Below are 24922 nucleotides of genomic sequence, written 5' to 3' on the forward strand. Positions count from 1 at the left end.
CCCGGCCAGGCCCTGATGCTCAGACTCTCAGGGACTGACCAAAGGCCCCACGGGGCCTCTATGTGACTCTGGGGACTGGGATTGGCCCTGAGACTCGGGCTGGCGGTCTTCTGGAAAAGTGGACCCATGACATGATTTTAAACATGGACAAGCACATTTATACACACAGAGGGAAAGCCCCAGAATAAACCAGATGCACTGTGCAAAATGTCCAGGGTCACAGCAGACCACGGTGAGGCGCCCTTGACCAGGACACACGAGCTCGCTCTCTCTCTCTTTAAGCCTCAGTCTTCTCATCTGCAAAATGGGGGCCTGGCCTACATGAGCCTCAATTTCTCTGTTGGAGCTAAGAATAAATGATTATATTATTCTGGGGGCTAATGTGCCTGGGGGTGTCCAATTCGGAGCTGCAAGTGGTGCTCTCTCTCTCTTCCTCTCCCTCTTTCTCCCTCTTTCTCTGATCCCTTCAGCCTCAGCATTAAAGATGGAATCTGTAGCCTCTCAGAGTTGATGAGAGCTACTTGCACGAGATGGGAAGGATTCAGTGCATCCAGGCGAGAGAAGGAAAGGAATTCACAGCTAAGCCAAGAAACCACAAAGAAAAGTCAGACCGAGCCCATGAGTCCAGAGACACACAATAATAGGAGATGCTTTCTGAGCGAGCCTGCTTGGGGGACCACCTGTTCTGGTTCCTCAGATGTGCTGGTTGGTGAGCTGCCATCTGATTTGCATAGAAGGAGGGTATGAGGGTCTAGGAGATTGAATCATCGGTCCCCATTCCTGGCTCCTTCCGTATCCATGTCCTTTGCTGAGTGACTCTGCCACCTCCCCCCAACATGCACACATGCATACAACACCCACCCCGCCTCCACACACACACACACACACACACACACACACACACACACACACACTCTTGGGCCAATGGGGAGCGAGCAGAATGACGATATGCCAGCTCCAGCCACAGGAGACTTGCCCTGGAGCCCCTGCCATCATCACGGATGAACCTGCTCCAGACACACCCCCCGCTGGTCCGAAGAGGCCGAGCTCACATGCAAGAGCCACCCGGCCTGGACCGGGCATCACCCATCGACCTGCGACGTGGAGCCAGCAGACCCACGAATGCAGACAAACGAACCTCTCTGTGGCCTGCCACCATGACTGTTACACAGAAGGTGAATGGAGTTTTAACTCTAGCACTGCTGGGAGCCGTTCTGCTGTGTTTTAATATTCAGGGTCATTCTCGTTACATTAAATTATAACTCCAGTGGGAGGCTGGGAGCTACTTCCAGTTACTGGAAAAGGATGCCACAGCTGTCTCTTTACCGTAGATGCTGGAGCACAAAACTCGGGTGATGGGAACCTTCATTTAGTGAGGGTTCTTCATGTGAAGCTATAGCCCTTTGAGCTCTGGAGAGGGTAACTGCTTCTAAACCGAAACCTTGCCGGGTCGACGCCCGTTTCCATCTCCTTCTGGGGCTTGGTGGATGACACAAGTCCCCCCTCTTTGGGTGGCCCAGGACACCACTCCAGGTGGTGGGGAGGGAGGTGAGGTCCAGTTGGGGTTCAGATCTAGCCCTTGGTTTGCATCGTAACTCTGCCATTTATTGGTGTCTGACGTTGGGCAAATCTCCCAACCTTCCGAAGTGTCAGTTTCTCCACCTGTGAAATGGGAGGGTAACAGGAGTCCCGGAGGAGCTGATGTGCTACCAGGTGGGGGTGTGCGGTGACGGCCCCGGAGGCCGGAATCTGCTCGTGCCCGGCGCTGGAGGAGGGAAGCTGCTGCCCGAGGCCTGGGAGTGCCTCTCGGAAAGTCCGCGATCACAACTCCTTCCTGAACGTTTGCACCGCGGGCCAAAGGCAGGTGAGGTCACTCTTGCACAGAGGCATCTGCCCCAGAGGCAGCCTGCTCCCAGGCAGTGGTCCTGCCTTCCAGAAAATCACTTTTCAGGGTCCTGAGACTCACGGCAACCTCTCCTTTTCCCATGCTGCCTCTCTCCCCTGCTCTCAGAAGTCTTCTCATCTTCTCCAGCTCCCCAGAAAAAGGCTCATCGCTTACGGAGGTGGCCAGCCACGCACAGGTATGACTCGCTGTCACGGGGGGCCCTCTGGGGCTGCATCCTCATTCTGGATCATCCTGGAAGCTCAAAGCTTCCCGAAGGCTTGGCCCTAGATCGCTGAGGTCTTAAGAACAATGAGACTGTATGAGCCGTCTGCTGCCACCTGACAAGGGTTGGCGGCTTACAACAACAGATATTACTCACACAGTTTTGGAGTCAGGAATCCGGGACTGACTTGGCTGGGTGGTCTGGCTCAGGGTCTGTCCTGAGGCTGTGGGCAGGATGTCAGCTGAGGCCACCATCTCATCTCAATGCTCCTTGTCTTTGCTTTTTGCTGCACCGTGCGTCTTGTGGGATCTTAGTTCCCCAACCAGGGATTGAACTCAGGACCTGGGCAGTGAGACCGTGGAGTACTAGCCACTGGGCTGCCAGGGAATTCCTCTGAAAGCTCCTCTTCTTAGGTGTCTCCTGCACAAGGCTGTATGCAGTGGGCCTCAGTTCTGTACTCCTTGGATCTCTCAGGCCGAGGCAGTTTGCTTCCCCCAGAGCAAGGGATGGAGAGAGAGAAGCTGCCGTGTCTTTCTTGACTGAGGCTCAGGGGATTTGTTTATTGGTCACAAAGACCAACCCTAATACGATGGAGTGGGTGAGGACCAAGAGGCGGGGCCGCCGGAGACCATCTTGAAGGTCACTCTGCTGTGACCCCAGTTATGGACTGTTCCTCACCTTTACCCCGTCCCCACTTGCCCTGAGACCACAGGGATGTCGGCTCCTCCAGGGCAGGGGCTTTGCCTCTTCTGCTCACTGACGTGTCCCAGCAGCGCCAGGCACATGGCCGATGCTCCGTGAGCTCTGACTGAGGGACCAGGGAGGAGAGGCTTACAGCACGTGGGTGTGACAGGCGTGTGAAGGGCGTTGGGTGATCTCCCCGGAAGCTTCAGGAACCAGGGCTAGGACCTAAGCTGCTGCTTCTCAAACTGATGTTACTTTGCATGTTGCTGCTCAAACCCCGTAAATCCCTTCTACCAAAGCCCTGAGGTATGGCTCTGACTGTGACACGGCATGAAACCACTGCCCTTTACGGGCCCAAAGCCTGTGGGAGCCACGGCGGCCACAGGGTGCCTCAAGAAGAGACAGGAAGAGGTGTAACTGCTCAAAACCACACATATCCGGAAGGGCGCTTGTGTAACACCCCCTTCCGCTCTCTCCCAGAGGCCAGGAGCTCCGAGACAGGAGCCAACTCTTCTCCTGTGAGCAAGGTGGGTGGCAAAGAGCGAGAGCTGCTGAACCTGCGTGCACTTGGGGTGTCCGTTCTGCCTGTGGAGTCATCTTGGAGGGCAAACAGAGAGGCCCAATTGCCGGAAGGGGCTGGAGGCCAACACTCACACTCCCAAACAGCACCACCCAGAACTCGCTCAGATTCAGATGGAGCTGGGGGCGGGGAGAACGGTGCAATCGTTACTGGGGGCTGGGGGTCACGGCCAGGACCCCCCCCACCCCGCCCCGCCCCGCTGCTCTTGGCCAGTGAGAACCTCAGTCTCTCCTCTAAACTCCTGAGGCCTGAGCCGGCGGGACGAGCGGCATGGGGACCCCTCCCCAACCCAACACTAAAAAGCACGGACCTCACGTGGTCAGACCACGGTGGAAACATCTGGACCAGCCACAGAGCCCACGGCAAGACTGCCCGACAGGGCGTCTGTTCACGCGTCTAACTGATGCCTCATTAAGAATTCCTTACAAAGATCACAGACTGGAAGTTTCAATCTTTTCAAAGCAACCTTCAAGCACCTGTTCCCTGATTACGAACGAGTCAACCAACACAGAGCCGTGGCTGGACTGATCAAATTGAATTGATTCCACAGTAAAAAAAAAATCAAATCCCAACTCTCCCAGAGCAACGGTGGAAGGCCTTTCCCCTGGTACAGCCCACCAAGATCCTCACCATGGCTCCGGCGCCTACTGGCTGGGCGCCTTCCGATCGAGGGGAAGCCTCGCTGTGGCTCCTGGTTATGTCAGGGCTGTGCACAGTGATGGTGGCGGGGGTGGGGTGGCCTGCTGGGGTCAGCAGCCGAAGGCCCCCAGTCGTGGGGACAAACACCTCCCCTCCCTGAGAGGAATGGAGGCTTGGCTCACGGGGTGGAGGGACCTCGTCCCCTGGCCACGGCTCCCCCACCTCCATCTGCATCTTGGTGACCACAGGTGGAAGGGTGTGGGCAAGACTTGAGCTGCAGTGAGCTGCAGCGGGTCAGGGCAAGACTCAGGAAACAGAAGCCCGCATGTGCTCCGGAATCTCCGTAATCTTCCCCGGGGGCCCAGGCCACAGGCCTCCCTGCGGTCATTCATTCAGCAAACGTTAGAGCTCTCCTGTCCCAGCCCGGGAAGCTCACAGCCTCCTCCCCGTGCGCCGCCCTGGTCCCCCACGGTGACCACAGCCTGCACCAGTATCCTGCTGGGGCCCAGAGTGGAGAGGGCAGCAAGGTCGGGGAGGGAAGCAGCAAGAAGCTGGGCTTTTCCGGGCCGGGAGGGAGCCCCTTAGGCATCAGGGAGCACCCCTCCCCCGACACCACCCCCACCCACGTGGTGACCATGGGCCGCCCTTCCCGGACAGAACTGCAGGGTGGGGAAGGGATTCAAGGGGTCCTCGGCCACCCTCCCCCTTGCATGCGGGATCTTAGCTCCCCAACCAAGGATCAAACATGCACTTCTCCCTCATCCCCCATTGGAAGTGCGGAGTCTTAACTGTTGGACCGCCAGGGAGGTCCTCGTTTTGTTTTTAAGGCAGGGACCCTTACTCCTTCCGCCTGTGAAACTACTTTGCACTCGGAGATGGGAACCCAGGCTGGGGGCTCCCGGGAGACAGCGGATGGGCAGGAACCTCTACAAGAGCCTGCTGGGGCCCCTTGGCAGCTGTGCCCTCACCTCCCAGGCTGGACAGAGGTGGCCCTGCTGCACTCTCGATCTCCGGGCAGCTCCTTGCCCCAGGAATGAAAGCAGAAGCCAGCAGCCCCGGAGGCAGAGCTGTGTCAGATGCCTCCTCTGGGTGCCACCCGCTGTGCCCCCCTCGCCTGCCACCCAGCAGTCACTGGGTCACGGGAGGCCTGCCGGTCCCCTTCAGGGAGGATGCCTGCAGCCTCTGTGCCAGCCAGCCACGTGGGCTCAGCCTGGGTCCAGCAGGGCGTCTACAGGGGTGGCTGCAGCCAGTCCTGCGGGGGCACAGGGCCTAGGGGGCTGCTGGCCTGATGAACCCTGGACGTCAGGGGAGCACCCAAACCCTGCAGAGGGAGCCGGGGTCCCATCCCCTCAAGCACAAAACCCATCCTGGGAAGCAGGGTCCCTGAAACGCCCTGGGTACCTGCTCCTGGGTCAGAACAGCCAGAGACGAGACCATCCTGGTGTGTACGAGGTGGAAGGTGAACACCGCAGGACCACGGGGCCGACCAGGAAGCCGGCGGCAGCAAGCGACAATGCGGGGGATGCTCAGCTAGCCAGGGCCCCGGCGAGACGGGGTGTGGCCTCTAGTCCCAGGCGTGCTCCGAGGAGGGCCCCAGACACCCCGGCCTTCCTGACAGTGCAGCAGCTGCCCTGGGCAGGCAGGGTGGGGGGAGCCCTTTCTGGGGGAGGGGGAGGGGACAGACACACAGCCACCAGCTAGTTCTGGGGATGTTACAGTTCCTGCTTATCGGCGCCGGCTTTGTGCCCGGGCTGGGCTACGCACCTTTTACCCACGTCCCCTCATTTGATTGTCCCCCCAGTCCTGGGGGGGTTACTGCTGCTCCCCCCACTCCATCGATGATGACCCTGAGAGTCAGAGGTCAGGCCTATGGCTAGGATTTGAACCCAGGGCTAGGCCGATTCCAGAGCTGTGCTCTGAGCTGGGCACTGCTAGGATGCCCCCCAACTGGACGGTAAGCCCGGGGCAGGGCTGTGTCCCTCACTCATGTCCCATCTCCAGTCCCGCCACCGCGCCAGGACATAGCAGGTGCAAGCAGATGACGCGGTGTTGGGGGGGCCTGGGAGGACGGGTGAGGGGGGACTCCCTCCTCCCTGGGGAGGAGGTTTTACCCACGGTTCCAGGGAGTGGGGTGGGCACGGGGCTCTGAGGCTGCAGTGGGAGTAGCCGCCGTGGGCCCCCGGAGGGGTTAAGACACAGATGGGGCAGTGGGGAAAAGAAAGAGGAGAGAGAAGGGAGAAGTAAACAGTTTGGGGCGCTCTGGAGCATCTCATAAGTGATTGCAGACAGCAGCTGTTGGGGGGTGAGCAGGAGGGGGCCGGAGAGCAAAGGGACAACGGGAAAAAGAGAGGCCCTGTGGGGGGGGTCGGGAGGAGAGTCCCCACGGCTGACCCCCCACACACAGCCCTTGCTGTCTTTAACCCTCTTAGATGAGGGCACTTTTATACACGGCAATCAAGGCCCGTGAATACTAAATGCTACCCAAGGCCACAGGCCCATCAGTGGCAGAGCTGGAACAGGAACCAGGTACGTCTGGCTCCAGATTGGGACACTTTCCTCCACCTGCCCTGGAGCCCCCTTGGGCCTGACTCTGGACAGGTACCCTCTGCTGTCCATCGGCACGGAGGAGACCCTGTGGGTCCACAAGGCACACTTAACTCACTGCTCCTACACACCTCCAGGCAGCAGGTAGAAGTTGGACATTTCAAACTAACGCCTGTAACTTCGCGAGCCGCTTGGCACTGTTGGTCACCGTGAGTCAGGTCTCAAATCGCCACTTCATTCCTGGCCCCTAAGAGTAAATCGTATTTCTTCAAGTATCTGCCAATGCTTTTTCAAGAAGTTCCTTTGGACTGGGAGGGCAGGCAACCACTAAATGCTGGGCTGTGAAGTTAGGGATACTTCATTTGGACGAGGGGCAGCTTCTCTTCTGCGTGGATGCATCTGAGCCATAGATTTAAGCTGGATCAATAAACATGACAGACAGCTGCTGAGAGGCCCAACTGCCGCCCACATGCCCCACCTCCTGAATCATCTTCCAGCTGGTGTGGCCTGGGACACGGTCTATCAGCAGGGTCTTGGGGTGGGGGGGAGGGGCATCCAGGGAATTTCGCTTTCCTCGTGGAAAGGGACAGAATCTTCTGGAATGTTCTTCATGGAGGAGTCTGCCTCCATTTTCAGCAGAAGGAGTGGTGCGGGTGGAGGTCTCTCAGGCTGGATCGGGGCCAGGAGGTGGTACCTCAGAGGCCTGTGTGGGGTGGCCTGCAGCTAGTCGTCTTGTACTGTCCCCCCAGCTCGACCACAGAACACGATCGCGTGCCAGGACGGTCTTGAGACCACCTAAAGTTACCTCCTGGTAAGTGCGGACCTCATAGGGATTCTAGCTGTTTCCACAACTTACGGAGGAAGCTCTGAACAGGTCTGCCTCAAGGTAACTCACATTCCTTTGGGCCGGGACCTGTCCCTGGAGTGTAGGCGGAGGACTGGGTTCGTGCATCCTAGACACTCCCAGTGTGCGGGGCAGAGAGCGGGGTCCAGGGCTCCAGAGACACACAGCTCCCTCTGCAAAACCCCCATGGGGAACTCTAAGCAAGTGAGGCCTCTGGGGATGACCGAAGTGATGAAACATGTCCTTTATCATGTTGATTTTTTTTTTTTTTTTTTGGCGGTACACGGGCCTCTCACTGTCGTGGCCTCTCCCGTTGCGGAGCACAGGCTCCGGACGCGCAGGCTCAGTGGCCATGGCTCACGGGCCCAGCCGCTCATGTGGGATGAGGGATCCCATGTGGGCATGTGGGATCCTCCCGGACCGGGGCACGAACCCGCGTCCACTGCATCGGCAGGCGGACTCTCAACCACTGCGCCACCAGGGAAGCCCTTTCATGTTGATTTTAAATCAGCATCCTTGTAACTTCTACCCACAGGGCCCACCTCTGTTCCCGGGCCTGGGAGCTAAGGATGGTTTTCACGTTTTTTAAGTGGTTGGAAGAAAAACAAAAGAAGAATATTTCATGGGACGTAAAAATTATAAAAAATTCAAATTTCAGTGTCATCAATACTGCTTCATTGGTACAGAGCCATGCTCATGTACTGCTGGGCCTCCATAACAAAACGCCACAGATGGGGTTGGGGGGGGACTTCAATAACAGACATTTTTCTCAAAGTTCTAGAGGGTGGAAGTCCGAGATCCAGGTGCTGGCAGATTCAGTGTCTGTGAGCACTTCTTCCTGGCTTGAGGATGGCCACCTTCTCCCCGTGTCCTCACAGGCAGAGAACGAGCTTGCTCTGGTCTCTTCCTCTTCTTATAAAGGCACCAACCCATCATGGGACCCCACCCTCAGGGCCTCATCTAAACCCAATCACCTCCCAAAGGCAAACGGCATACCACTGGGAGTTAGGGCTTCAACACATGAATTTTGGGGGACACAAACATTCGGGCCAGAACACTTATTCACGTATCGGCCACGACTGCTTTCACGCCACGTGGCAGCACTGAGGAGCTGGGATAGAGCTGCACTGCCTGAAAGGCTAAAACAATTATTCTCTGACCCTTTGTAGAAAAGGTTTGCGGATCCCTGTTCTAGGAGTTACCTCGGCCTCTAGAAGGCTACACCTCCGTCCTGGAGCAACAGGGGCTTCAGGCACACAGCCTTTGGAGCAACAGACCTCTGCTGCTGGACCCCGCCTCTGCCCCCGTGAGCCCACACCTGTTTCCCGGGCCCAAGTCTCGGCCGTTGCCTCTCTTCGAGTGGTGCCTCAGTTAAGTGAGGTCGCTGCACGGAGCACTCTGCCTGGGCCCCATGCGCACTCTTGGTCACTGTCATTCTGTTCATCTCCTGCATTCAGGTGTAGCTTGCGTGGTTTGGTGACTTTCAAGCCAACCCTGGGATTCTGTTGAGAGTTTTCAGTGTATGAGATCACAACCTCCTCTCCGGGGACTGGACAGTAATCCAGTGTAATAACTGATAGCCAGAAGCAGACCCATTTCAAAGGCAGCGTGATTTGTAACATTTTGCAGCCCCGTTCAAAACCTCGCTTGGGGAGGAGGGGGAGGCAAACACAGGAGGTGTAGTTGTCAACGCTGGTGCCTGGAGGGGCCACACGTCACATTCCGGGGGGATTCACCGTTGGTGGACTCTCAGCTCCGCGTCCTGCAGTGCCCACCCCGGTCACGTCATGGGTGAGGGGTCTCCCGGAGCCTTCGTAGAAATGCAAACCTTCATGGTTGAAAAGCTCCTTTTTTTTTTTCCCTGGGGGACACCTCCCGGGTGACATGTTATGCAAATTTTCCAAGTGTCCCAGACAGGCCACGTGCAAAAGCCTAATCAAATCCACAACGTGGCTCCATGGTCTGTCCCAAGGATCCTCTCTCTCCCAGCGGTGTGGAGGTTTGAAAGGGCTCCACAGTGACTCATGGAAGCCGAGTGGCCCTGAGGACATTGCAGGAAAGGGGACCCCCAAGAGGTGCTTCTCTAACCCTGCCCAGTGGGGTCCCACTCACAGCTCTGCTTCTCTAACCCTGCCCAGTGGGGTCCCACTCACAGCTCTGCTTCTCTAACCCTGCCCAGTGGGGTCCCACTCACAGCTCTGCTCTGTCCTTTTGTGGGGACACTCCGGTCAGGAAGGGGATCCCCCCAAGATGACTCCCATGCTGCCTGCTGGCTGAGCCCCTGACCCCGTTGCTCAGCGGGGGTGCTGGGAGGGAGAAGGCACAGAGGTCTTATGTGCCCTGAATCCTCATTCACCGGCTAGTCATTCTGATTTACCATCGGACCGCAGGCCTGATTAATCTGCTCCTAGTAAACATGTAAAGCCGCCCTCCCAGCCGTTCGCTGGGGACAGCTGGCCACGGTCGCAGGCTGCCTGCCGCCTCTGACGCCATACTATTTTTGGTTACTCTTTCTGTCTCATTTATTTTTGATATGAGTTGCTCATACAGACTGTATGTTCTCTTTCTTGCTCCTGCACTGAGATGAAATAAGCATAGTATTTTTAAACCCAGCTCGTGGTGCCTCAGTGCAGCACCTGGAAAGCGCCATCCAAGGTGGGCCGCCTGGCCTCTTGCTGCGGCCCACAGCCTTGCCTCACCCTCCTGGACACGGTGACCCATCAGTCCTGGGGAGACACTGGGCCTTCAGGGTCCTGCAATGACACTGGCCTTTCAATGGCTGGGGGTCCAGGACATCTGAGTGCCCTCTGAGTGACAGGGAGGGATGAGGCACCAGACACCCACCTGAGCAGCATCTCTGGCCTCATCCCTGGGTGGGGACCAGTCCAAGCTGCTAGTGACTGAGTGCAGAGGTGTGATGCGCTGGGATAAAGGCTTTCACGTGCACTCACTCACTCAGCCTTCACCCCACACCCTGTGAAGTTGGTACTGCTTATTACCAACCACTGGTGATGGCTGGGGAAACGGAGGCTCAGAGCGGTTCCATTGGCCTGGCCATGCCCCCGCGCAGCCCTGAGAGTCCCTCCTCTGAACCGCAGCCCTGCGCTGCCACGGGCAGAGAGGGAACAACCAAAGGCCTCCTCCCGACAGGGGTGAGACAACCGTGCTCTCCAGGATGAGAGTGGCTGGGATGGGCGGGGGCAAAGGCAGGGGGGCGTCTCCTTAAGAGTCCAGCAACGATGCAGGTGCGAGCCGGGAGGTGGAGACCAAAGGCCGGCTGGCGGGTGGATGTGGGGTGCTGGGGGAAGACAGGGGAGCAGGGTGACCCCCCCCAGCTCCTGACATGGGGGAAGTGGTGGGTGCAGCAGGTTGGGGGAGCCTGGAGCCTGGTGGCGGCTGCGTCCAGTCCGAGGGGCCTGTGGGACACCCACGTGGGGGGCTGGGGCCTTCCTCCGGGCTCCTCCCCTCTCTCCTGCCACAGAGGCTTGGCAGGTGCCGTCCCTCTGCCCGGGACGCTCTTCCTTTGTGTCCCTGCTCAGATGTCACTTCTCCAGAGAGGTCGTTCTGGAAAGCCCTCTCCAATGTCCTGTCCATCACAGCAGCACGTGCATTTCCTGCAGAGCTTGTACCCCAACCTGTGGTGACTCCACCCGGCTGTCCCCCTGACCAGATGGTGAGCTCAGAGGGCAGCCACTGGGTTGGTCTCATTCCCTGCGGAATCCCTCTTGCCGGGACGGGGCGATTGCTGAACGCACGCAGGCAGGTCACGCCTGCTCTGCATGGCTCGCGTGTTCCTTCTTCCTGCAGCTCAGCACCTCCTCCACGGGGTTTCACGGTGGGAGGGTGCAGTTCGCAGAGGCCCAGGTCAGGATCTCAGGCTATCACTGGACTGACAGTCTCTACCAGGTCTGGAGTCTCCGACCAGGATGATCCCTGGTTCACAACACAAGGACAGAGCCAGGCATCTCAAGGGCACGTGTGCACGGGCATAGAGCACACATACATGCATGTGTGAACATGCACATACACTCACACGCCACCTTTACCATCTCCATGACCTTCACCTCCATGACCTTCACCTCCATCACTTCTACCACCTCTAGCACCTCCACAACCTCCACTTCTATCATGCCCTCCACCTTCACCCCAGGCTGGCTCTTCTTCCCCCAAGCACTGCTGCTCTGGAGTCTTCCCCCCCGAATGACCCTCTGAGCTTCAGTTCTCACCTCCATGCCCACGAGCCCCACGGCTGCACCGCCAGCACCCCCGGCCTGAGCCCCAGGTTCAGACTCTGTTGGCCGCATCCACATAGCTGCCCCTGGAACACTCCCTCTCCTGCCCATCTCCACTGCCAGCCTCGGGTCGACCACCTGTCACCAGAGTCCCATTCCTCTTTCTCCACCGCAGATCCATCAGGCCATGCCTTTACTGGCTGCCCAGGGCCTTCAGCCTCAGGCCCAGTACCTGGGCTTGGTCTGCAGAACCATTCACAACCAGGCCTGACTACTTTTGCAGGCTGCTTCCCACACGCCTGCCTGCCTCCTTTCCCACACATCTGGCCTTGGGCACGCCTGCCTGCCTCGTTCCCTCATGCTCCTGTACCTGTGGCAGCCCCTGCCCTTGTTCCTTCTGTGCCCCACCCTGGGGCGGGTGCCGTGTCTCCCCATCCGCTGGGGACGTCACCAACCTCAGGGTCCAATGCAGTGGTTGCTTCCCCGTCCTGCACGGGTCACCCCACACTATTTGCAGTGGTTACCCCCGGGGCAGCAATAGCGGGGAGGGTGTCGGCACATTCCATGACTAACACCTCTACCGTCCGAATCTTCTGAACTACTCCGCTAAAGCCCTAAGAAGCAAAGAGCTGGGGCAGGTCTACTCGACTCCAAAGCCAACACTCTTAACGCCCCCTCATGCCATTTTGTCCCAGGCTCCCATGATGATTTCTGGAGAAGAATGCTCCCTGCAGCTTTCTGGTTTAAATCTTTGACACTCGAATGCCAGCCCAGCCTCTGGGCACCCTCATCCCCAATAAAACCTCCCCCTCTTGCCTAAATCCAACTGGGGGACACATGGGGCTGATGTCCCCCACCCCACCCCGGCTTTTCTACCTCTTTTATTCACCGGAGCAGGGACGAGGAAGGACTCGTCAATTTGCCCTCAGAACGTGAATAACCCTGGACCAGGCATTCCACCTGTGAACAGGGGGAATGGGGATGATCGGAGGGGGAGGGGCAGGCAAAACACCCTCCAATTCCCAGAAAACAAGCCGGTGGCTCATTCTGGAATCCCCAAGACAGGGATTTTCAAAGTCTGTGTGTCCTGGTCACACCTGAGATAGTTCTCGAATCTAATATTTATCTACTTATTTATCCAGTTATCTTTGAATTATGATAAGTAATGCTGGCTTTCCCTTAATTGCAGGAATGGCAAGTTTCATTTCAAAATAAGCTTATTTAAGAAAAAGTTTAACCAGCTGAAAGAGAAATGCAAACTCTGAAACAGGTCTGGCTGTGTGCACATGACTCAGAGCATCAGATGAAAGGCCAAGGACTGGAGTGTGGAAATACTTGCCAAAGACAGAGAGACAGACAGAGATAGAGAGACAGAGGCATCTGAGTGCAGGAGGGGGAGTGCTTCCTGAAACCCACAGCCTCAGAGTCTCATCCCCAGAAATCCCAGGAGAAGGCATGTAGACTCCACTGCGGAACCACAGGGCAAAAGTGAGTTCCAGGTGGTCACGCAGTTCTTTCTTTTCTTTAAAACTAATTTTCCTCCCCTTTTGTGAAAGCATGTCAGAGTTCCTCCAATTACAGGAAGTTTATCAAGAGAATCTAGGGAGAGACCAGAACCCTGGCAGGATGCAGCATTCCAGGCCAGCCCTGGAGAGCAGCTCTGATGAGGGTATGGGTGGGGCACGTGCCTCGGAAAGGGTGTGTGTGTGTGTGCATGCACACACACACAACCCACAGGTGTGCATACACGCACACACATGCACGCACGCACACACAGGCCCACTCTACCCATCGGCCAAGCAGCCCGAGGTCTGCCGCCGCTCGTGTTCCCCAGGAGATGCTGGGGAAGGCCTCTCCTCCCTCAGGCCGGAAGCTCCGCCCCAGGTCAGGCCAGAAGGGTGGCCGGAGCTTCCCGTGTGTGGGAGGACTTGCAAGCTCACGGCCCGCGTGCCAGGTGGCTGCAGGCTAGCCCCGGGGAGCCTCCCCCTGCTCCAAAAAGCAGATGCTCCACAGAGCAGGTGAAGATGAAGGACCCAGGATCCCCCCCAGGTACGGGGGGTGGTGGCTAGAAGGACTTGAGAGCCATCTGGGCGACCCAAACGTCCAGCCAGAGCACATCTCAGACACGACTCAGAGAGTGTGTCCCACACCTTTGGGGGAGGCAGAGGGGCTGGGCCCGCCCCTACCTCCCCTGGGATGAAGCGCACCCAGGGGTGCTTTTCCTCCCTCTGGGGCCTGGCTGTGCCCACTTCCTGCCTCAGTGGATGCTCCCAGAGCCATGGGCGGGGCTGTCTCCCTGGGAGGAGCCGGCCTCCCATCAAGGCAACAGGCATCTCCTCACCCAGCGCCCCAGGCCTGAATGCCCCACATGCACCAGCCCCTCTGTGGAGGCTGGGGGTCAGGGGGCCACATGCAGCGTGAGAACTGGTTGGGGGTGTGCCGTGGGACAGAGCTGTGTCGCCCACACTCCACCGCCCCAGCTCTCTTTTCACACCGAGAGCATTTCTCGCCTGTTCTGGTATCTGGACCTTGTCCCTCAGAGGGGAGAGGTTCTTAAAGATAAAGAACAACAGAACCAGAGCCACCTGTCCCCAGAGCTGACCAGTGTCAGGGGGACAAGGGGGGCTTCCTGCTGCAGGATCGGGACTCGGCTGACTGCCCGTGAGGGCCTTTCCCTTATGAAACCCAAGCCCTGTCCTTCACGCCAAATAGAAGACAAGCTGCAGGTCTTAATGGCCCACCTCGAGGATTCCCAACCCAAGCCCTTTCCCAAGGGCCTTTCCTAACCCAAGCCTTTCCCAAGGGCCTTTCCCTTACGAAACCCAAGCCCAGTCCTTCACGCCAAATAGAAGACAAGCTGCAGGTCTTAATGGCCCACCTCCAAGATTCCCTCCCCACTGGTGCCGGTGAGGGGGTCCGGGTGAGGTGGCGGCTCCCAGCCCCCCACATTCACCAGCTCCCTGGGGGGCGGTCGTGCAATCCCAGAGGACTCCAGGCAGCACCCACGGGTGGCACTGAGTCCGGGACACCCTGCGGTCAGCATGCCTGCGGCATCTCCAGCCCCTCGGCCGCGGCTGCAGTGCCGCGAGTACCTGGCTGGGGCGTCAGAGACAGAACCTCTGTATCCGCCTCTGAGCGTGATAACCAGTGAGCCGAGGGACTGCGGGAGGTGGGGGGGGAGGTCCGAGCACGCGCTTCCCCTCCCCGTTAAGTGGTCCTGGTTTTCCCCACTCCTTGAGGGGCATCCGCAGTAAGAGGGACAGAGAAATGCCGCATCTCCTATCAGAGCCGGGCCGAGGTCTTTTGAACTGAGCCACGGTGGGAAGAAAACACAGAGTTTGGGGGGCAGGGGGCAGGGAGGAAGAAGCACCCCTTGCCAGTGATTAGGGCTGTGACCCCGTGATGATTCAAAGCCTGACTCAGCAGCTGACACAGGAGGGAGCAGAGACGGCCCAGCTCTCGGCAGATGGCACATGGAGGGAGCAGCTCCAAGCTGCTTCCTTTGGCCCGGGCAGGGGGGTAGGTTTTAACCGCTTACCCCCCAGGCTGGGAGCAGGAGGGAGAGGCCGGCACCCTGGTGTCCCCCAGACAGGCAGCCTCAGAGTCTGTCTCTCTAGTCCAAGTGGACACGTTGGCGCCCTCTTGTGCCACCAAGCAGTCCCTGGACACTCGGCCCTCCCCCAGGGCTGGTGGGGTCTCTTCCTCTCTGGAGCCTTGGACAACCTACACCCCGAGAGGCCCTCCAAGCAGGGTGCCGGGAAGGGAGGACCTCGGGAGCCGTGGGTGTTCCCATCTTGCCTGCTGCTACGAGTTTCTGCAGTAACATTGGGGGGCTGGTGGTGGGCCATGGGCACGGGGGCCACCTACTTCTGGCCAGCCCCGTGCAGGGGCCTCTGGTCACCGTGTCCAGCCAGGCCCCTCCCCTGTAGATGGCACAGTGCCTGGCACAGCATAAGGCTGACTGTCTGCAGCTGATCCCCCAAACTCCGCGTGATCGCATACACGGTGGTGCTGGACCCCTGGGCTTTACGGGGATTTCCGCAGTGACCCTTAGAAGAAGTTGAGGGACAGACCTTGGTGCCATCTGCAGAGGGAATCAGGAGCCTGAGAAGAAGGTCGCTCGCCAGGCAGCGTGTCTGAGGGATACTGGGCCCCTAAAGGCTGTAGCACAAACCCGTCCCTCCCCGGGGGAGGCACAGGCTGGCATCCTGAAAACGGGGTCCTATCTGAGCACCTCCCATCTGCCCTCGATGGGACACGCCGCGCTGTCTCACCTGCTCACCTTGTCACCCACAGGTGAGCTCCATGAAGCCTCCCCAGGCTGCCGGGCCCACCACTCTGAGGCCAGGAAGGGGGCTCTGCCCTCTAAGTACGCTGGCAGGTATGGCCAGGGTGACCCCATACTGGACCCCACTCCTCATTGCGGGCCCCGGCTCCGGGTGTAACTGCTGGCTTTCCAGAGAGGGGGTCCGACTCGACCCAGCTCGACCCCAGGTCCACACCCCATAATCCCACTCGTACCCCTTAGCCAGTAACACCCAACATGCAGTCCCTGCCAAGGGGGAAGAATCAGCAGACCAGAAAGAAAGCCATAGGAGCTTCTGGAGGGGGCCCTGGGGGTGGTGGTGGGGAATCAATGGCAGAAACCTGCTGTGGTGGCTCAAATTGTGCCCCCCGCACCCCAAATATATGTCAGAGTCCCGGTTCCTGGTATTAGTGAACAGGACCTTACGAGGCAAAAGGGTCTTTGCAGATGTAATTAAGGTCAGGTCATCCTGGATCAGGGTGGACCCTACATCCAATGACAGGTTTCCCTGAAAGAGGAAAAGACACAGATGCAGGGAAGGAGGCATAGTGATGGAGGCAGAGACTGGGGTGATGTGTCTCCTTTTGCTGGGGGGGGCCTGTGTCCCCAGCCCTGATTCAGTTCCACACCTTGAGGGGAGCGGCAGTTTGCAGGGAAATTTCTGCAGCCCTCCTTGCATTAGCATTTGTGAACAGGCTCCTGGGGCCCTCCCCGCTCTCCAGGGGACTGTAAGAATAAATAACAAATGATTTCAAAGAGGATTACGCTGCTGGCGCCACATGACAGAGGCATGAAAGATTAATATCTTGCCCATGCAGCACTACACTAGCAATCGGAAAGCCAGCTTTATTCCACCTCATCCATTAAAGGCTCTGCTGAATTAAAAGAGATGCAAAAGAAAGCCATCAGGCACTGTGCCTTTGCAATCATATAATTAACAGGAAAAAAAAATGCGTTTTTAAATGAAAATACTCATTGCAGGTGAGGTTGTAAAGAAGCTACTCCAGTGAGACGTTGCTGCTTCGGGGATGTGTGGCACAATCTTTTGGGAAAGTAATTGGGCAATAAAGATCCATAGCTTGGGATCCAGAAATCCTACTTATATAATGTAACCTAACCGTCCAAGAGAGGAAATAAACTTAGATGTACACCCGTGTTCAAGACAGCATTATTGGGAAGAGTGAAAAGATGCTAAATCCCTAAGGAGATCATGTTTCAGTGAATTTTGGGGAAAACAATAGGCTATAACTCGGTCACTGGCAGTGATGTCTCCCTGTTTGGGAAAGTCTCCGGCAGTGATGTGAGTGGGGGAAGAGGAGGGTCCCACGATTCTGCAGGCGGGAGGGGAAAGCATACAGGAGAGTGGGGAGGGGTCCCGCCTCCCAACCGCACTCTTTCTGCCTCAGACTCCGTGACCCCCTTCTGGTGGGAGGGTCTGCGTAAATGAGGCAGGGAAAGAAAGGATCCAGTGGGGCTCTGCCAGCACTGAGCTGAGGGCTGGGCTGGACCTTTATTGCGGTTTCCTCTTACCAGGAATCCTGGCGACCCCAGCCCAGGGGCGAGGCCAAGTGTGAGCATCCATCCCATTAACAAGGCGATATGGGGCCCAGGGTCCTCTGCTGGCTGTGTGACCTGAGGTCAAGCATGTTCTCACCCATGAAGCACCTACTCCTGGGGTGGCTGGAGGGTTAAGAGTAAATGCTTGTAAGGTTTAAGCAAGAGCCTGACAGAGCAGATCCCAGACCAATGGCGGCTGCTGATACAAATAATGATAGGACAGCAATTATCCTACCCCTCCTCATACCCGCCATCAACGTCATCACTGTTGTCATGACCAGCATGATCGTTGCCCTCATCACCACCATCACCATCACCGTCACCATCACCATCACCACCACCACCAGCATCGTATGAACTGCCTGCCTCCTTCCTGCTGTTGGGCAAAGGCTTTCAGCCGTCCAGCCTCCTTCCTGGAGGTCCCCTGCTCCCATGGAAACCTGCTCACGGGACCATGGCCTTCTCTGCCTGCCGCTTGGGACCACTCAATCTGGATGCCCTAGGACGGCTTCTGCAGTTAGAAGGAATTAACTTCACGTAATTAAGTGGCTCTGCTATAAACACATGAACGCGGCTGCTGGGCACTGAGCATGCAGTCTGTTCGGGGAGGCTGCCGGGCTGCAGGACACAGCCCATCTGTCCAGATGCCAGGTGGCTGGGAGCCTGTGGCCGCCAGCCTACGATGCCCGCCCCCGCACTGGAGCTGCCTCAGCACACAGGCTCTGAGCACCGGGCTGTGTCTTGCCCTCAGCTGCAGGGGTGCATCCTTGCTGACTGCCATCTTTGGCTGGGTGCCAGGCCGCAGAGGCCACGGCTGCTCTGCCCTCCCTGGGGCATTGCCTGTTGTTCGGAGTGTGGCAGGATTGTGCCCTGGGGATAAGATACTTTGCGGAGAATCTGTCAGTGGGGTGGCCAGCCTGGGGGAGATGGAATGAGGGAGCCCACGGCGGGGACGGCCACTGCCTGCTTCCAGGGAGCCCAGGCTTGGTCCCACGGCTTCAGCTCAAGGATCCAAAGCTCACCAGGTAGCTCCTCCAAGCAGGGCCTCTGAAGGTTCCTGGGGTGGACGAGTGGACTGAAGGGGAGGCGGGAGACCTGTCCTGCCTGCAGGCAGCACCAGGGCCGGTGCTAGGACTTCATTCCTGGAGTGAAGCCTCACACAGAAAGGATGAGTGGAGGATTGCCAGGACTGTAACATCACCTCCTCGCAGCTCCGAGCCCTTGACATCAATGCTGTGAGGGGATGGGAGGCAAGGGCAGCCGTCCGACGCTTGTGAAGCGCTGGCTCAAAGGACCATGGGCTCTTGGAAGTTGGGGAAATCAGCCTGGGTCAGGCTAGTGTTCCTCGGGCTTAAAGGGAGGGTGACAGGCCTAGTGGTCCTGCCTCTGCACCAGCAGTATTCACCCACATGTACAGGGAAATGAGCATCCCTCCGGAGGACCAAGCATGGGCCGTCTGGCTTAGGAAGCGGGGAGGCCTGGGTTGGGGGATGCGGGAGCACCCCGAAAATGGTCTGATGTACGGAGGAGGTCCCAGGGAGGATTTGGCACAAGGTTTGGTTCTTGCCCAGGGGTTTCCCTTCTCTGATCATCCCGAGTCAGGTGGCAGCCACTAGCCTGTAGGCCAGGGTGCCCCATCCGTTCCCAGCTCCGCAGAGGGTGGCTCCAGCTTGCGGGGGTGGGTGGGCCTTACACGAGCTGTTTCCTACCCTGTTCTACCTTCTGGGAGAGTCCATCGTTCCTGATCGTTGCTGAGGCTGCTTCTGCCACGCGCCTGCCCAAGGGCTGAGCTGGGGGTACAGAGGTGACGGGACAGACGCACCCCGTCCTTATGGGGCACACGCTCTAGGAGGGACCGGATGTCAACAGCAAAGACCATTCTGGAGTGTTGCTCAGAGAGACCTACAGGATGCTGGTGAGGGCTGCTCAGGGAGTGAACACAGGCTGGCGGTCAGAGAGCTGCATGGTGGCCCCAAGTTGCCAACAAGTATGATTCCTCCCCGAGCCCCAGTTTCCCTCTCAAGACAAACAGGCTGGACCACATGTGTCAAAGAGTAAGAAGCCTGAAGGGACTTTCCTGAGGACTGTTGGCTGGAGGAGCCCAGGGGCCCCAGCCCCACAGTAATAAATGAAATAAAGCCCCATAATACTTCAAATGCCCGCTGGCTTGGGGGCTGCTTTAGAGACCAGGGGTTCTGCCTGAACCTGGGAGCAAGTGCCTTCTTGTCCCCTCAAGGGATTGGGGAAGGGTCCCCTGAGCTGTGCCCTCTCCCCCTGAACTGGGGCCCTTTTTGTTTTCAGAGCTTTGGCTGCACCCGCCGCCTTGCCTGCTGTTCGCAAAGGCTGCTACCCAGGGGCCCACGTGGCTGTACCATGGGTCCCCACCAGGGCCTCAGCACCCATGCAGCCCAGCAGGTGGCTGGGAGCCTCCAGCAGTTCCCCACGGTTACCAGGCTGGGGGAGGGTGGGGAGAAACCCTGTCCTCCACATCCCTCCCAGTGGTACCCCAGTGGGCTTTGTCAGAACCTTCCAGCCCTGGGTGAGGCAGAGAGCGAGGGCCCAGCTGGGCACACAGGCTCCGTGTGTGTTTTGGGGGGAGCTGTGGTAATCATGGTAGCTGGAGCAGCTCAGGGCTCCCGAGGGAACCACGGGCACGGGACAGGGCTGGGGGCCTTGAGGGACCTGGTCAGCTTCCTTTCCCCCGTTCTGGATGCATGACCCAGCTTAGCCCCACAGATGAGCCTCATCTGTCCCTTTGCTCTTGCCAAGGACGTGGGATGCCTGGAATAGGGATTGCAAATTCCAACAAAACATCGTCCCCTTTCTGCATGGACACAGGTGCTCTGACTTCCAGCAGCAGGGGATGCCTCCCCGTTTACACGCTCCTGTGTCCTGGTCAGGACACATCTTTCTTCTAAAGATGAGCAGCCCCTGAGATCTCTCCTCACTTAGCCGGGCGTCCCTCTCCTGAGGTCCCCCCAATACCCCAGGCCATCTCTCACCTTCTGGCACAGCTCTTCCTGCCCAGAAGACCGCCCTGACCCTTCTCCCTCTGTCACCCAACACAGAGCCACACCGGCTCCAGCCCCGCTTCCTCCCTTCCCGACCATATGGGATGCACACTGCCCCGTCCTGCCTGCTGGGCCTGCAGACAGTTCCGTTGTCGCCCGAGTGGCACCTCCGTGGGCTGGAGCCCGTGTCTCCTTCACCACCGACTGTGGGCCCTGAGGGCAGTGGCCTCGTCTACCCCCCTGCTTCTCGGGTCAGTGAAGGAAGGGGTGACGTGCAGCATGGCCACACCTGCACAAAGCCAGAGCAGGAGCAGGGTCGCTCCTACAATCAACCACCGTCCCTCGAGTTGCGACATCAGGCCCAGGGTGGCCGATGAGTCTCACCTGAACAGGCTCTTTATTTAGGACGTGGGCCCACATTTACCCATAGGAGCTGTCCCACGAGCCGTCAGAGGCCTTTCCCAAACCCATCCTTCGGGATGAAGAGGGAGTATGGCAGCATCCCCAGTAGCATCCCTGGAGCCTCTGATGTGTCCTGGGCAGGACATGGGCAGGTATAAGCAGGGAGGTGTCCCCAGCGCCTGTGCCCTTACAGAAAGGGAGCGATGTTTTGTTGGGATTTGCAATCCCTATTCCGGGCATCCCATGATCTTGGCAAGAGCAAAGGGACAGTGATGGCTCTGGGCAGCCTAAGCTGGGTGACAAAAAACCTTCTCCTCAGTGAGAGGCAAAGGCAACGCTCCCCGGGGGGTGAGGGAGCCACTGAGCAGAGGTGGGGGCTCACGAGAGGGGGAGGGGAGATGCCACAGGTTCAGTCCCAAGTGACAGACTGGCTCCCGGGAGGGATGCCCACTTCCGTCACACGGGGCAGGTGGTCAGAGAGTCAGCATCCTGACCAAACCTCATTCCAGGAGCACTGGGGCACCACTAACACCAGCATCTCCCCACCCCCGGCAGGATTAAAGCTCGATTCGGGATCCGAAGCTGACAAAAGCGTAGCAGGTCGCCCAGTAGCACAAGGGCTTCCTATGTTCCACAGTGTTGAAGAAGCCCCAGGAAGGCTTGCTCATCAGAGCTTCCAATGATCAAGGCGTGTTTCCTTGGGTGCTGCTTTACGAAGTGGAAATGGGAAAGTTTATGACAAACTGGGGAATGTTTCTCAAAGTGTGGACTTGGAACCCTGGACCAGTGGCTGCTGAGCTGCACCAGGACCCTCAGGGGCTGTTTTCAGGCACTGCCCCCTGTGACTCCGATGTGTGCCCCAGGGCTCAGGACTGCCTGGCACCACTGGGGTCCCCGCAGTCTCCGCATTCTTATCCTCCGCAGTGGCATCATAGGCAGAGCCACCCATGAAGCTGGAAGGATGAGCCCCGCAGGTCACAGGTGACCCCAGAAATGTCCCCATAAGGGCAGGACACAGAATCACGCACCATGGAGACTGAGGAGGCGGCCAATGGACCCGGTTAACCAGAAAAGTGACTTTTCTTCCCACCGACCTGCTAACCCCGGGAGCACGCCCCCTCTCGCCTCCCTTCCTTCTTTCACTGTCACATTTCTCAAGAGCCATTTAGGCAGCAGAATGCAAAGGTCAGGGGGGCAGGCGTTGGCACCCGACAGCCGGGGTTCAGATCTTGACTCCTTGATAGTGCCCTGTGACCTGAGGATAGGCACCTCGGCTTTCAGTGACTGTTTCTGCACCAGTAAAATGAGGGCAATGGCAGCTCCTTGAATTGAAGGAGTGGACACAGAACAGGGCAAAGACGTGGCATGTGCACCTGTTATGGGGGGGCAGCTGTCGCCTCCCCTCTTGGCAGAGACTGTGGCCCCAGCAGCGTGGGGCCCGCCTGATGTAGCGGACACCGGCCCCCACCTTCTATCTCCCTCTCTGACTGGGCTCCAGGATAACCCAGGGTTTCCTCCTGTCTTGACCTTCACCTTCCCTCTCAAATCCTGCACTCACGGCCACTCCCTGGGCTCCGTCTTCTGCCCCCTTTACTCTTGGCCCCACCTCCTGGGTGACCTTGTCCACTGCCAAGGCTGTGACTGGTGGGGGGTTGGCAATCACCTCTGGCTTGAACCCCGTTTGAACCCATGGCTGTCCCTCTCGATGCCCACAGCCATGACTGGCCGAGGCAAAGACCTTGGACCCAACGAGGCAGGGTCAGCAGGATGTAGCCCGAGCAGACCCAGCGATGAAAAGGGGACCTGGGGCTCCCCTTACTGCCCGCATCTCATTGCCACCCGGCCCCACAGCAGCTTTGCTGTGACGCTCCCCTGCCTACTCATCTGCTCGAGACACACTTACGGGGTCCCACTCTGTGCGCGATGCTGGGCCTACAGCACACAACACAGATAACAGTCTCTCTTTAGGATGACACACGATCTCCCCTGCCATCACACGTGGGGGAAAAGCGGAGATGGGCTGGGGATGGCTCCCTCAGCTTCACACCTGTACTGCAGCCCCGGTAGGGAACTTTTCCCCACCAGGATCCTGAGCCCTCTTAGTGGGTTTTCCCCGCCTAATGTGATCTTGATCTTGAGTCCCAGCTGCTCCTTCATCCCGGTGTGGACATGTCACTGCTGGCTCCAAAACCCCCAGGGGTCTGACGGCTGGTCTCCCAGATCTCAGTTCCTGCTCCCCCTCAACGACTCCCATATTCATGTCCCACCTGTGCTCCCCCTGGGCCTCGGCCACTGTCCAAACCCCTGGTCCTCCCTCTGGGGCCTGGCCCGTGCAAGGTTCTCTCCAGGCAGTCCTTTCCCAGTTTTGCTATCACAACCCTGCCTTCTTTCAGGGTCTGTGTCAAATATCAAGCCCACCTGCCCCCCATCTCTCTTCTATCAGCAGAGGCTTCTCTGATGGTTCCTGGTCTGTGGTTAGGTTAGGTGGGTCTTGCTCACCCTCGGCCTTTCAAATGTCTGCTGCAGAAGGCTTTCCCAGTCGGCGGTATTTATAGGTTTTAAACAATGCTTAAATTCTAATTTACTTTTTAATGCGTGGATTCTTTAAAATTTCCTTGTGCTAGTTATTTCTGAGTCTCCTCCATCCAGAAGGGGCAGGAAGGGCACTGTTTCCAGAGAGACCCTGCCACCGCAGAGCACTTGGGAAGGCAAGGTTCCCGGGCAGATTTCTAGCTCCTTCTGCCTTGGGCTGTATTTGACAGCTTGTGGACATCAGGTTGCAGTTCACTCTGAGAGATTGTAAAGCTGCTGAAGGATGGAAAATGAAAACATGCTGCGCTGCAGAGGGTGGGCGCGCCTGGGGTGGGGCTCTGCAGCCCCCACGGGCTACTGTACAGGGGGGGTAGGCGGGCAGACGGATGCCCCGCAGGCTTGCGCACCCGGCCCTCCAGGAGGCCTGGGGTTGGAAGGACAGGGCAAGCCGTGTCCCTCCACTCACTGGGAGGCCATGATCTGCAGAGAAAGCAACAGGCTCCCCCCAACCCCCTTCCTCCACGAAAGCCGCCAGCTGGGTTCTCCCAGGCTGTTCCCCAGGAGCACCCAGCCCCTCTGAGGAGCCCCACGTGGGCTCATGAAATGACTCAGAAGGGGACTCCTGGGCTCCAGGTAGAGCGAAGGTTTGCGCTCAGTCTATGACTGGACACAGAGGCTGGGAAGCTGACAGAGGGCCCGCCCCATGCCAGGGACTGTCCATATGCCTCTACTTGCCTCATTTCACCAATCCCGAAAAAGGAAGACACAAGCACAGGGCCAAGCGGCTGGGAGAGTAAGAACCAGACATTCAGAGAGCTAGTTCTCCACTGGGGGCCACGGGCCAAGACCCCAGACAGAGGGCCCTGCGGACAAGACCCAGTGTCTACGGGACCCAAGAAGTCGCTCGCTTACTGGGGAAACTAGCCCGATGACGAATGGTTTGCTGGTTTGTTTTGAAGCCAGTGCAGGGATCTGAGCAGGAGAAACATACACTTGGCTTTCAACCGTTGAGTTGGATGGTGGATCTCAGCCACTCAGCAGCTGGGACTCAAGATCAAGATCACATTAGGCGGGGAAAACCCACTAAGAGGGCTCAGGATCCTGGTGGGGAAAAGTTCCCTACCGGGGCTGCAGTACAGGTGTGAAGCTGAGGGAGCCATCCCCAGCCCATCTCCGCTTTTCCCCCTTTCCCAGTCCTAGTTAATCTGTACCCTGTGTGGCATTAAGACAGTCAGTTCTGCAAGAGCCTGTGTGCTGGATCTAGAGGGAAGAGAGGTTGACTGCAACGAGGAAGTTCAAGGGAGGCAGGCAGGTGCCAGGGATGTGGGTGAAATAGGATGAGGGACACATACAAGCCTGTGGATACCGGGTCTCCAGGGCTAACCACCTGGCCACTTGGTGGAGTAGGGGGTGACCTCCTGAGACCCTGTCCTCTGTGCTATGAGTTAGAAAGTGTGCGGGTGCAGGGCACACTTCAGCTGGG

General features: G+C 58.2%; 1 protein-coding gene across 3 annotated transcripts in view; it reads right to left on the minus strand.

The window, feature by feature from the left end:
- The window catches only part of KCNAB2 (potassium voltage-gated channel subfamily A regulatory beta subunit 2), a 96703-nt gene that overhangs the window by 68130 nt on the left and 3651 nt on the right, over positions 1-24922 (minus strand). Inside the window, exon 1 of one of the 3 annotated variants that reach the window (XM_022598824.3) lies at positions 5413-5543. The exons of the other annotated variants lie outside the window; for them this stretch is intronic. The gene's annotated coding sequence lies outside the window, so the exon portion shown is untranslated. Of the gene's footprint in view, positions 1-5412; positions 5544-24922 lie in introns of those variants that run through there. 3 annotated transcript variants of the gene reach the window in all.

The sequence above is a fragment of the Delphinapterus leucas genome, chromosome 1 (genome assembly GCF_059928025.1).
Source record: "Delphinapterus leucas isolate spDelLeu-1000000601 "Yukka" chromosome 1, BTC_Dleu_Yukka2, whole genome shotgun sequence".
In the NCBI taxonomy this organism is placed as follows: domain Eukaryota; kingdom Metazoa; phylum Chordata; class Mammalia; order Artiodactyla; family Monodontidae; genus Delphinapterus; species Delphinapterus leucas.